General features: G+C 44.8%; 1 protein-coding gene across 2 annotated transcripts in view; it reads left to right on the top strand.

Annotated features, from left to right (window-relative positions):
• The first annotated feature begins 9,519 nt into the window (after window positions 1-9,519).
• The window catches only part of LOC139265315 (chloride channel protein 2-like), a 684,518-nt gene continuing 680,905 nt past the window's right edge, over window positions 9,520-13,132 (top strand). For both annotated transcript variants that reach the window (XM_070882282.1, XM_070882283.1), the window contains exon 1: window positions 9,520-9,563. The gene's annotated coding sequence lies outside the window, so the exon portion shown is untranslated. The remainder of the gene's footprint in view (window positions 9,564-13,132) is intronic.

The raw sequence follows: 13,132 nt of genomic DNA, 5'->3' as shown, positions 1-13,132 counted from the left end.
CTCCAGGTGCGGCCTGACCAATACCCTGTACACTTGCAGCAGGACCTCCCTGCTTTTGTACTCCATCCCTCTCGCAATGAAGGCTGACATTCCATTCGCCTTCCTGATTACCTGCTGCACCTGCAAACTAACTTTTTGGGATTCATGCACAAGGACCCCCAGGTCCCTCTGCACCGCAGAATGTTGTAATTCCTCCCCATTCAAATAATATTCCCTTTTACTGTTTTTTTTTTCCAAGGTGGATGACCTCACATTTTCCGACATTGTATTCCATCTGCCAAGCCTTAGCCCATTCGCTTAACCTATCTAAATCTCTTTGCAGCCTCTCTGTGTCCTCTACAAAACCTGCTTTCCCACTAATCTTTGTGTCATCTGCAAATGAGGGCAGAGAAGTCAGAGTGGGAATGCAGTGGCGAATTAAAGTGACAGGTGACTGGAAGCTCAGGATCACACTTGCGGACTGAATGGAGGTGCTCCGCAAAGTGGTCACCCAATCTACGCTTGGTCTCCCCAATGTAGAGGAGACCACAGCGTGAGCAGTGAATACAGTATACTAAATTGAAAGAAGTACAAGTAAATCGCTGTTTCACCTGGAAGGAATATTTGGGGCCCTGGATAATGGGAAGGTCCTGGGCAGTGATTTTAACCTACCCTGCGCAGTGGGAAACTGACTGGATTGGTTCGGCTGCCCATCTTACACTCTGCCTGATTTTAGTTTCCATTGACTGCAGGTGGCTGATCTGATTCAGTCAGTTTCCCACTGGACAGGTTTGGTTCAACTTACCCCAGAGAAACCTAAACCCCAATTTTAACCAGGAATAGGAATTGGGGTGAAGGAAGTGGGGGCGGCTGTTGGTGGGTGAATGCCAAACCGTCCAGATGATTTTAACTCCCGGGCCTGATCTGCATACCCCCGTCTGCTGCTCACCCTAAAGGGCAGGAAATGGCAGCTGGCCAGCGAGCAGGAGTGGCATTTTCGGTGTCAGGAGGTTGCCAGCCAGCACCAAAGATAGTCACTGGTAACAAGGCACATCACGGGGCGGAGGTTTCAGGAAGGTTTTGTGGAAATGTATTTTTATCTAAGCTGTACCACACGGTATTTTTGCGCCCTTTTTAATATAAAACAAAATGGAGTCCTGGTCCTTCCAGAAATTTCTGCAACAAGCAGTCGGCTGGCATAAATAGCTAAACCTGGCTTGAAATGGCTGATAGCCACCAGACAGCTAGGAGGCAAGTCCTGCTGAGACAAGTACCCCCCCCCGCCATGGTGCTCGCCTATTGTCTATACGGCACCAGTTCCACTCCACCTCACCCTTTTCGAAGTACTCAAACCACCAGCCATTATCTCTTGTAGAGACCTCATCCATTTGATGCAAAAAGATAACTGACTAGGAAACTGGACAATCCTGACACAATGCAATGCAGGTAATAGCTCATTACCACACTCTCATCGAGTGATGGCCGGCTGGCCAACTAATAACCCTGACAAAAGGAAATATCTGGAAACCATGTCAGGACAAGGATGTAGTAATTAACTCTTTATCTGTATTCACTGACTGCGAGACAGAGCCAATACACAGGGAGAGGCCATAACTTGGGTTTTACTGTATAAATATCTCGGGAAATTGTACCATTTCGAAGGTGTTCACTTAGCCATTGACTGAGTTGACCTTTCCCTTGTTAGCAAGTAAATTAAAGAAACTTCTGCCGGAGCTGAAGGTGTCTGAGTCATTCATCGGAGGTCGAGATTTCGACAGTTACTTCTTGGAGGTTCCACCGAAATGCATACACTCTGCCCTGTGAGTAAAATGGATACAGGCATAGTGCCTCTCCAGTGAAAGGCTTCAGTGGCCAAAACAAGGTGAGCCTTTTGCTCACAAGAGGTTTCTTCACTGTTGAATCGCATATGTAATCTGTTGTCCACAGGGGAGGTACTGAATCTACGAGACTCGACATTTAAAAGCTAAAGTTATTTTTTATGATCATTTCTTTCTCAGCTCGCAGGCAGAAGAGATCTGGTTCTGGAAATATCTTGAAACAGCCCGGGGAAGGTTTCAGTAGGAAAAGGTAAAAACAGCGCTAGTCGATCGAAGGTTCTTATGTGATAAGAGTTAAGGTAATGGGACCATCATTTTTATAAGTTTTATTAAGATAAGTTAAGGACTCGGTCTGTAGTGGCGTACAACGCAGATTGAGAATTGATTATTTGTTTAGACAGAGTTTAAGGTTATGATTTGTATACTCGTGTGACTGTTGTTTGTCCTAGTTGTCCTTGTTATACTGTTGTTCAATACCTGTGAGCGACATTGCAATTAGAGAAACGGGAAGAGTCACTAGGGAAAATTGTGATTTGGAAAAACAAGGATTGATTGAGAAAAGAAACAGTAACTGATTGATCAGCTAAGGTTGGTTCGTGCCAACATATCTCACACACCCAGACTGAGCCCAAATTAAGAGCCTTTTCAGGCCACGTAACGGCCAGGCGAAGTGGGCGTAGAGAATTCGGTTGACCGAAAGGGTTGTGAGATCAGAAACTGTGGAAAATCTTAATCATCCAGAATGGGTGCCGGAGCAAGTTAAAACACCACAAAAGGGCATACCAGCCTATTTTATGCTGCAGAATTGTGGTCAGTCTTCAATTGACCACAAAAAAAAATGGGTAAAGTGGACTAAGGGTGAAAACAGGCCATTTCCACCCGATGGTTCATTTAATTTAGAGAGAACAACATGTCTAGAGGAGTGTCTTATAAACAGAGATCCAGGTAGAAGAGGTAAAGTAAAAAAAAGGAAAGTAATAGAAAAGGCCTGAGTTCCGATTCTCCAAGCCCATGTAAAATTAACAGAGGAAGTAAATCAATATGTAAAAAAAAAGAGAACCTGATAGTGACTTATGGATTCAATAAAAAATAAAGCTGGCCAACAAAAAAAGCTTTATTGAATGAAGAGAGACTTTTGTGAATGTCTGTCTTTGAATGAGAGTGCTTCTGTGTTTTTTTCCTCATGTGTCTGGAAGCCTGTTTGGAAAGGTGGTGCAACTACCTGTTTGTTTTAGCTCCACCCACTTTTTCAAACAGAGTGAAGTTTTTTTTAACCCTTCGTAGTGTTGTCCTGTATGTGGGAAGTTTAAGACATTTTAAGTTAGAAACGCAGGTCTGAATTTATTCGGATGAGAAGTTACGGAGCTAGGAAATGCACAAAGGATAGGTTTATTGAGACATGGTCCCAGTGGTTTTAAAAAAAAAGAGAATTTATTTGACACGTTCACTTACTTGTCGAAAGAAGACAGGCAATCATTGATTATATTGGTATGAAAGACATAAATTTAGTCTAGGAGTAAGATAAAGAACAGGGAAGGGAAGTTGTAATGCCTTTTTTTTTAAAAGCCTTTGTGGGTCTCTCAAGGCTGCAGGCTGGGGGAGTACGCTCCCATTGTCCTTGGTGTAAAATCTTGACGCGAAAGCTTCTAGCTCAGTAAGAGGATTTGTTTTTTAGATAAAGAGTGGCAGTACAATATTTGAATTGGGATTTTGAGATATTTCAGGTGATCTCCTTGATCAACATTTTGGGTGTATTGGAAAAATCTTGGGTTTGGAAGCCTTTTAATAAAATTATAAAACAAATACTTTATATTCTGTGATCTGTGAATCACTATCAGCATAAATGAGAAGTCCGTGTAACACACCGATTCTTCCGGTTCAGAAGCCCAATAGTGACAAATGGAGGTTTGTCCAAGACCTACGAGCTGTGAATGAATCTACTATATATTCTCAATGCTTAAAGAAGGATTTGGAATTAATTATCCCGGAATGCTTTCCAGAGTCTTAAGCAGTCCCTCACTTCAGCACCAGCCTTGGGATTACCAGATTACACTAAGACATTCAACTTATTTGTTCATCACAAGTCGGGTTTTGCATAATCTGTTTTGACTCAGTTACATGGGGACAGGCAGCGACTGATAGCGTATTTCAGTGCCCAACTAGACCCAGTGGCACGCGGACTACCAGGATGTCTTCCTTCGTTGGCAGCAGCTTATTATGCTATACAACAGGCTCAGACAATAACTCTAAATCATCAGACCATTCTATACATCCCACACTCTGTCGAGATTTTACTTACTAAATGTGCCACCCAACACCTAACTTCTGCAAGAACCACTAAGTATGAAGTCGAACTGTTATCAAATCCGAACCTTATCATCAAAAGATGTACTATCTTAAATCCAGCCACTCTACTCCCCATGGAAGAAGACGGCGAACCCCATTCATGTGAAATGGTAACCGAAATTAGTGACTAAACCATGTATCAATTTAACAGATGTACCAATGTGTAACCCTGATCGAGTGTACTATGTTGACGGATCAGCCTTACGAAATGATAGGGGCCAACCTAGAGCGGCTTATGCAATTGTAACCCAGTTTAATGCTGTTGAAACAGCCTCTCTTCCAGACTCCTTTTCAGCCCAACAAGCTGAATTGTTTGCGTTAACTCGAGCCTGTATTCTGGCTGAAGGACAAACAGTTAATATCTACACTGACTCCAGGTATGCTTTTGGGGTATCACATGACTATGGACAAATTTGGAACATTTGTGGGTACCTGACTTCTTCAGGAACCACTATCAAAAATGCAGAACAAGTGGAAAATCTCCTGCGAGCCATTCAATGCCCCTTGAAACTTGCCATTATCAAATGCCAAGCACATACAGGCCAGTTGAATGAGGTGGCACTTGGGAACGCCAGAGCTGATAATGCAGCTAAGTCAGCAGCTCTGTCAAAAGGGGGGATGCAGGTGTCATTGTTCCCACTAAGGAAAAATAATTGCTCAGATCCGCCACCCACTATTAATGATGTGCTGACTTTTCAGACACAGGACAGTATGGAGATGGTGGTGACCTGGACGAAGGATCAATGTTATAAAAATCCAGAAGGAATATGGGTTCACCACGACGGCCGCGTGGTGGTGCCCAGATCCTTACTTCCATGGATTGCCCGATGTGTTCATACATTCACACATGCAGGCAAAGGGGGATGGCAGATTATATTTTGGCAACTTGGTATGCACCAGGTATTTCGGCAATTGCAAAACAAATCTGTGAAAAATGTGTTACCTGTCAGACAATGAATCCGGGTAAGACGGAAAAGGTAGAATCTGCCTCCCACCCAAATCCAGTGGGGCCTTTTGTACATTTACAAATGGATTTTATTGAATTACCTATGTGTGTGGGATTCAAGTATGTATTAGTTATTGTAGATGTGTTCTCTAGATGGATTGAAGCCTTTCCATGTAAAAAGGCCGATGCCACTACTGTTGCTAAATGTTTGTTAAAAGAAATCGTATTGCGCTTCGGAATCCCTGCTAAGCTTTCTAGTGATAAGAGAAATGTGTAAAGCTTTTCAGATTAATCAACGTTTTCATTGCAGTTATCATCCAAAATCAGCTGGACTTGTTGAAAGATATAATGGAACGCTTAAAAAATAAGCTGGCAAAATTATGCAATTACACTGGACTGAAATGGACAGAACTGCTGCCCTTAGCTTTGATGGTAATGCGATCTGCAACCAACAGAACAACAGGCCTGTCACCGCATGAGATAGTTAATGGGACATCCCCATTTTACAGCACCATTTACTGCAAAACAAATGGACATCCACAAAATGGAGGAAAATATGTTGAATTATTGTATTTCCAAATGTATTTTCATTCACAGGTAAAGGAAGCTCAAGTCAAGCCAGCGGAAGGGAAGTGTCATAACCTGGAGCCCGGGGAATTCGTTTACATCAAAATCTTTAAAAGAAAAAGCAGTCTACAGCCAAGATTCGAAGGACCATACCAGGTCTTGCTGGCGACTAATACTGCAATCAAGGTAAAGGAAAGACCAACATCGATCCATGCGTCCCATTGCAAAAGGGCACCCGACCAGGAGGAAGGGAAGAAGAAGGAACCAGAGGAACAGAAAAAGGAAGACTGAATAAGGAACTGTATGGACTATGGGGACTGATGGTGCTGGGCTTGACAGGGTTTTATTTTGCATTATTGATTATACCAGGGGTACAGACACGCCACCGAAGGAAACTGCAAGTAAACGTATTTATGGCACTGAGTCATAAGTATGCTCAAGAAAGAAACTTGTCGAGTTGTTGGATATGTTCCCATGTACCTGCCCACTCCGAAGGGCATATTCCCCTGAGATCTATCCCCTTTAACAAATCAGAAATGGTAGAATGGTTGGTAGTGCAAAATAGGACAAACCTAACCAAGGTGTCAGAAACGAAGGAGCAAACAGAATGGAGGTCAGCAGGGTATAAACTTACAGCCTTCCAGGGATGGTACCAGCCCAATCATAATAATAACCGTCAGCCTCCCTTCTTAAGCATTACTCCCAGAATAGGAAATCCTGAAGGTATAATATGCCGAGTGAGTAATGAGACTAAAGGACCAGAAATGGGACGTAGCAAGTGTTCCCAAATGACTAAATGGCAAGTCACAACTAATCCCACTGCTGGGAGAAAGATAGCAACCGTTGGCTGGACAATAGTCCATAACAAAGCCCCAGGTGAAGGGTGGGAAGGTGAGACCACTCGAGTATGGATAGCGCGAAAGAACCAGGAGCTGACGTCCTATAATTGCACCTACTTTATTTGTGGCCATAAAGCCTACCCATGGTTACCAGCCAACTGGACAGGGTCCTGTTACTTAGGATATGTGGTACCCTTTATCAGATCAATAAAGACTCTAGGGGATGCCTATGGAAGTCATAGATTTAAACGGGATTTGACATGGCTAAATGGAATATTCAAGGTAATGGTGCCACCCTATGGAATAGCATCAACCGAATGGCAGTTACGGGAACTGGCTAACTTAGTCGAATCAGTAGCCAACGCAACTTCCCAAGCCTTTGAAGGTGTGAATGATGAAATGGTAGCTATTCGAACAGTGGCTCTCCAAAATCGTATGGCCTTAGATTATCTCCTAGCCAAGGAAGGAGGGACATGCGCATTAATAGGTGGAGAATGCTGTACGTATATCCCGGATAAATCAGAAGAAATCGGCAGTCTAGCTGAATACATTAGGAAAAAAGTAATAGAGTATAAACACACAGTTGGCCAGGACTGTATCACCTTGTGGGGTTGGGCATCGGGATGGTTGGGATCCCTAGGGAGATCTGTGGTACAGGGTTTGATCATATTCCTGCTGATAGTCTTCGCCCTATATCTATTACTTGTCTTGCTTAAGTGTTGCTGTGCCAGGGTGGGAAAAACCATGTTACCTACCGAGAGCACGGCTAGAATTATGGTAGCAACAACTGCTGAAGGCTCTTGTGTGGAAATGGAAATAGAGAGACTGTACAAGATCAGAATGGATTAAGTTGTCCTTGTGAAGGACAAAATAGGGGAATGTGGAAATGTATTTTTATCTAAGCTGTACCACACGGTATTTTTGTGCCCTTTTTAATGTAAAACAAAATGGAGTCCTGGTCCTTCCAGGAATTTCTGCAACAAGCAGTCGGCTGGCATAAACAGCTAAACCTGGCTTGAAATGGTTGATAGCCACCAGACAGCTAGGAGGCATGTCCTGCTGAGACAAGTACCTCCCCATGGTGCTCTCCTATTGTCTATACAACACCAATTCCACTCCACCCCACCCTTTTCGAAGTACTCAAACCACCAGCCATTATCTCTTGTAGAGACCTCATCCATTTAATGCAAAAAGATAACTGACTAGGAAACTGGACAATCCTGACACAATGCAATGCAGGTAATAGCTCATTACCACACTCTCATCGAGTAATGGCCGGCTGGCCAACTAATAAATCTGACAAAAGGAAATATCTGGAAACCATGTCAGGACAAGGATGTAGTAATTAACTCTTTATCTATATTCACTGACTGTGAGACAGAGCCAATACACAGGGAGAGGCCATAACTTGGGTTTTACTGTATAAATATCTCGTGAAATTGTACCATTTCGAAGGTGTTCACTTAGCCATTGACTGAGTGTGACCTTTCCCTTGTTAGCAAGTAAATTAAAGAAACTTCTGCCGGAGCTGAAGGTGTCTGGAGTCATTTATCGGAGGTCGAGATTTTGACAGTCTTGTGGCCTAAACTTTCCTGGTGGGGCCAGAGTAGCACTCCTTCTCTTCCTGGCTTCACAAAGAAAGTAAAGAATGTGCTTATTTGTGTCTCTTCTGGCCCCAAATTCTCTTCCTGCGGTCCACCTTCTGGGAAAGCCACAATGGCTTCCAGTCTCAGACCACAGTTTCAGTCACTGCCGGCTTCAGGCAGGTGTCCTTGTCGCCTGTTTAGATGAGCAGGTTCAAATGGAAGCCAGCCAGATCAGTGTGTGGTGTCAATGGGCATGTCACCTGGCCCAGTCTAACTCCCCACCTGTATTAGGGTTAAAATTGGTCCTCACGGCAGGAAAATCGAGGGCGGAAACCCGCTTCTGTCCGGGGCTCCTGCCGACCTTTTCCTAACGTTACAGTGGCCAATCGGGAGAACATCTGAGGAAATTCCTGCGTAAATCTGCAGCAACCAAAGTAAAGGGGCTACCAAGATCCCACATTGAAAAATGTAGTTTTCTACGATTTGAAATATGACAGGCCTTCCCTCCCCCACAGTAGCTCTTGAGGGATTTTTGTCTATTTTAAAATTAGCCCCTTTACATTGACCTTATTGCCCACCTTAAATCAATTTTTTTTTAGCACAGGAGAGGGAAGGTTATTCAGTTTGTGGCCACTGCTGTACTTGGCTTGATGCACAGAACAGAGAAAAACAAACTGCACCTTTACCTGCCTTGTGAAAGTACGTGGGAAAAGTTGCAAGGTGCAGAAAGAATGTGGTCAGAATGTGAGAGCACCGACACGAACCACATGAGGAATTGACCTAATTCGCCATCGACTCTCCTGTATGAAGCACAATGACATAAAAAGCAGTACGATGAAACTGCAGAGAAATGTAAAAACATAGGAATTGCTAGACGAATAAAAGACCAGGGTCCATGTAGAGGTCGCCTTCCCGGTAGTCGCATGACACAACAACAATATGATAAAACGCCAGGAGTTTTAATGTTGCATACATTGGTATCATTGCAATGTGATTACAAGCACATTTGCACAATATTGCCTGTGGCACGGTTTGGTGACTAAGTGCTTCTATTCAGGGGGGAAAAAAAGATCTCGGCGCGTCCCTCCTGCGGCGATGGCAATAAATATCCGGAACTCTGCTCCCTTACAAAGCGGTGTTGTGCATTGTTAGCCAGCGAAGGATGTGGGTGAGGAAGAGTGATTTCGAATCGCTCACAATCACAAACTAACTCGCGCCAGCAGCTGCCTGCGACCGCCGGCTGTGCAAGCAGCTCGCCACTGGTCAGCACAGGGTGTCCCCCGGCCCGCAGCACCGGCGGGGCCGTGTGTGGGTGCGGCTGACAGGCAGCGATCCCCCCCTCTCGCTGCGGCAAGTGGTGCGCTCCACGGCTCAAATTGCCAGCGTGCGGGCTGCGCCGGCAGATGCAGACATGGCTGGAGTGGAAGCAACCCGGGGGGCGCTCCAGTACGAGCAAACTTTGGTAAGAACTTTTTTTTTAAAAAAGTTGTTAGTATACATGCAGTGAAGCGTTTCAGTAGCACGCCCCGGGCCACTCGAGCCAGCTCAGCGTTTCCCCGTCGCTTTAGGTTGACTTCGGTTTACACGTCCAGCTGTTCAAACCCACTCGCTGGTGAGAGTTTCGCTGCAGTCATTTAGCGCTCAGTGTTCACCGTCCCGATGGGACATTATCAGTGAACTAAGTGGTGTTTTGTCAGATGTAAACACCGCTCCTAATGTGCTGAGAACGCGTGCACTTTCTCCAATACAATCCGGCCTTGATAAGAGTTAACATGTAGCGAGCGCACAGAAGTCATCATAGGCAGCCCATCGGAGTCGAGGCTGACTTAAGCACAGAAATACAGATATTTTGTGTTGTCCTGTTCTGTAATAATTTCTTGGTAGCGAAGTGTAGGCGAATAATCGCGCCATTCACAACAAGTTGTCCAACGCAGTTTTTCATTCATAGCAACATTTATTTTGAGAACAAAAATACACAATTGACTCTCCCAAACAGCTCGCTCGCTCTCTCTCTCTCTCTCTCTCTCTCTGAATTGTTAAATGTTTGCCTCAAAGGCCTCACCCATGCCAGCAACTGCTGGTGTCACAAAGCTGAATCGATGGGACCTCTTCTGAGCAATTCATTTGATTACACAACCCTAGACCTGTGCTGGGGTTGGAACTATCCCCAGTACTTTCAATTTATTAGCACTGCACCCATTGTCTTTTTAACCAAAGCAAGTTTCAAATGTTGACGGGCATTGTGATTTGGTGAAATAAGACATTATTTTAAAGGGACTGGGCAGATTAGTAAAGTGCCCATGCCCCTAAATTATGGACTGAGGAGCACCCAGAATGTACAAAGCTCGCAATGCCCATGGGAGAGTGTTTTTCAAGAAGACAGCTTTGGAGTGTCCCAGAAACTGGATTCTTCAACTGAAACCTCCTCAACTATAATGACAGGAGAATTTTAGTTTGTTGCATTTGTTCTTTGGATGCAACACAGTGACATACATTACATTCACAGTATACATTGTGCATGGTGGAATTTAATATTGAGGAAGAGTTGCGGGTGCACATGGGGATCAAATCCTGATCGTGACAATGGGTCGAGTGCATGCTGCTGTCTCCATCATCATCAGCAGTACCTCGGAATCGAGGAAGACTTGTTTCCACTCCCAAAGTAAGTTCTCTGGTGGCTGAACAGTCCAATACGAGAGCCACAGATTCTGTCACAGGTGGCACAGATATTCGTCGAGCGAAGGGGTTGGTGGGGCTGGTTTGCCGCGCGCTCCTTCCGCTGTCTGCGCCTGACCTCTTCACGCTCTTTGCATAGAGACTCGAAGAATTCAATGCCCTCCCGGATGCACTTTCTCCACCTCTGGCGGTCTTCGGTCAGGGTCTCCCAGGGGTCAGTGGCGATGTCGCACTTTACCAGGGAGGCTTTGAGGATGTCTTTGTAACGCTTCCACTGCCCACCTTTTGGCTCGTTTACGATGAAGGAGCTCCGCATAAAGCATTTGCTTAGGGAGTCTCATATCTGGCATGCGAACTATGTGGCCTGCCCAGCGAAGCTGATCGAGTGTGGTCAGTGCTTCAATACTGGGGATGTTGGCCTAGATGAGGACACTGATGTTGGTGCGCCTGTCCTCCCAGGGGATTTGCAGGATCTTGCGGAGACATCGTTGGTGATATATCTCCAGCTATGCTCATCACTGTTTTGCTGGTGCCAATGGGTCTTTGATAAATTATCTAATTTTGGATTGAATGGCAAGAACTGGCACTGGGCTAGGACTAGGGACCACATTGTCAAGGTTTCAGTTCTTAACAAATAGTTTTGTTTAAATTCCTAACACTTACAATAATTATAACGTGTACATTTGACTTTCTTTGCTTTCATTTGTGGTTCTCCTGTGAACTGGGTCTCATTCAGTGATGCCACTCATTAATGCCTGGCCACAGTTTACTATTGCTTTAATTTCATAGAAACATAGAAAATAGGTGCAGGAGTAGGCCATTCGGCCCTTCTAGCCTGCACCGCCATTCAATGAGTTCATGGCTGAACATGCAACTTCAGTACCCCATTCCTGCTTTCTCACCATACCCCTTGATCCCCCTAGTAGTAAGGACTTCATCTAACTCCTTTTTGAATATATTTAGTGAATTGGCCTCAACAACTTTCTGTGGTAGAGAATTCCACAGGTTCACCACTCTCTGGGTGAAGAAATTCCTCCTTATCTCGGTCCTAAATGGCTTACCCCTTATCCTTAGACTGTGTCCCCTGGTTCTGGACTTCCCCAACATTGGGAACATTCTTCCTGCATCTAACCTGTCTAACCCCGTCAGAATTTTAAACGTTTCTATGAGATCCCCTCTCATTCTTCTGAACTCCAGTGAATACAAGCCCAGTTGATCCAGTCTTTCTTGATAGGTCAGTCCCGCCATCCCGGGAATCAGTCTGGTGAACCTTCGCTGCACTCCCTCAATAGCAAGAATGTCCTTCCTCAGGTTAGGAGACCAAAACTGTACACAATACTCCAGGTGTGGCCTCACCAAGGCCCTGTACAACTGTAGCAACACCTCCCTGCCCCTGTACTCAAATCCCCTCGCTATGAAGGCCAACATGCCATTTGCTTTCTTAACCGGCTGCTGTACCTGCATGCCAACCTTCAATGACTGATGTACCATGACACCCAGGTCTCTTTGCATCTGCCCTTTTCCTAATCTGTCACCATTCAGATAATAGTCTGTCTCTCTGTTTTTACCACCAAAGTGGATAACCTCACATTTATCCACATTATACTTCATCTGCCATGCATTTGCCCACTCACCTAACCTATCCAAGTCGCTCTGCAGCCTCATAGCATCCTCCTCGCAGCTCACACTGCCACCCAACTTAGTGTCATCTGCAAATTTGGAGATACTACATTTAATCCCCTCGTCTAAATCATTAATGTACAGTGTAAACAGTTGGGGCCCCAGCGCAGAACCTTGCGGTACCCCACTAGTCACTGCCTGCCATTCTGAAAAGTCCCCATTTACTCCTACTCTTTGCTTCCTGTCTGACAACCAGTTCTCAATCCATGTCAGCACACTACCCCCAATCCCATGGGCTTTAACTTTGTACATTAATCTCTTGTGTGGGACCTTGTCGAAAGCCTTCTGAAAGTCCAAATATACCACATCAACTGGTTCTCCCTTGTCCACTCCACTGGAAACATCCTCAAAAAATTCCAGAAGCTTTGTCAAGCATGATTTCCCTTTCACAAATCGATGCTGACTTGGACCTATCATATCACCTCTTTCCAAATGCACTGCTATGACATCCTTAATAATTGATTCCATCATTTTACCCACTACCGATGTCAGACTGACCGGTCTATAATTCCCTGTTATATCTCTCCCTCCTTTTTTTAAAAAGTGGGGTTACATTGGCTACCCTCCACTCCATAGGAACTGATCCCGAGTCAATGGAATGTTGGAAAATGACTGTCAATGCATCCACTATTTCCAAGGCCACCTCCTTAAGTACTCTGGGATGCAGTCCATCAG

Source organism: Pristiophorus japonicus, chromosome 6 (genome assembly GCF_044704955.1).
Source record: "Pristiophorus japonicus isolate sPriJap1 chromosome 6, sPriJap1.hap1, whole genome shotgun sequence".
In the NCBI taxonomy this organism is placed as follows: Eukaryota; Metazoa; Chordata; class Chondrichthyes; family Pristiophoridae; genus Pristiophorus; species Pristiophorus japonicus.
Note: the sequence above shows the minus strand (reverse complement) of the source record. Positions and strands in the feature narration are given on the sequence as shown.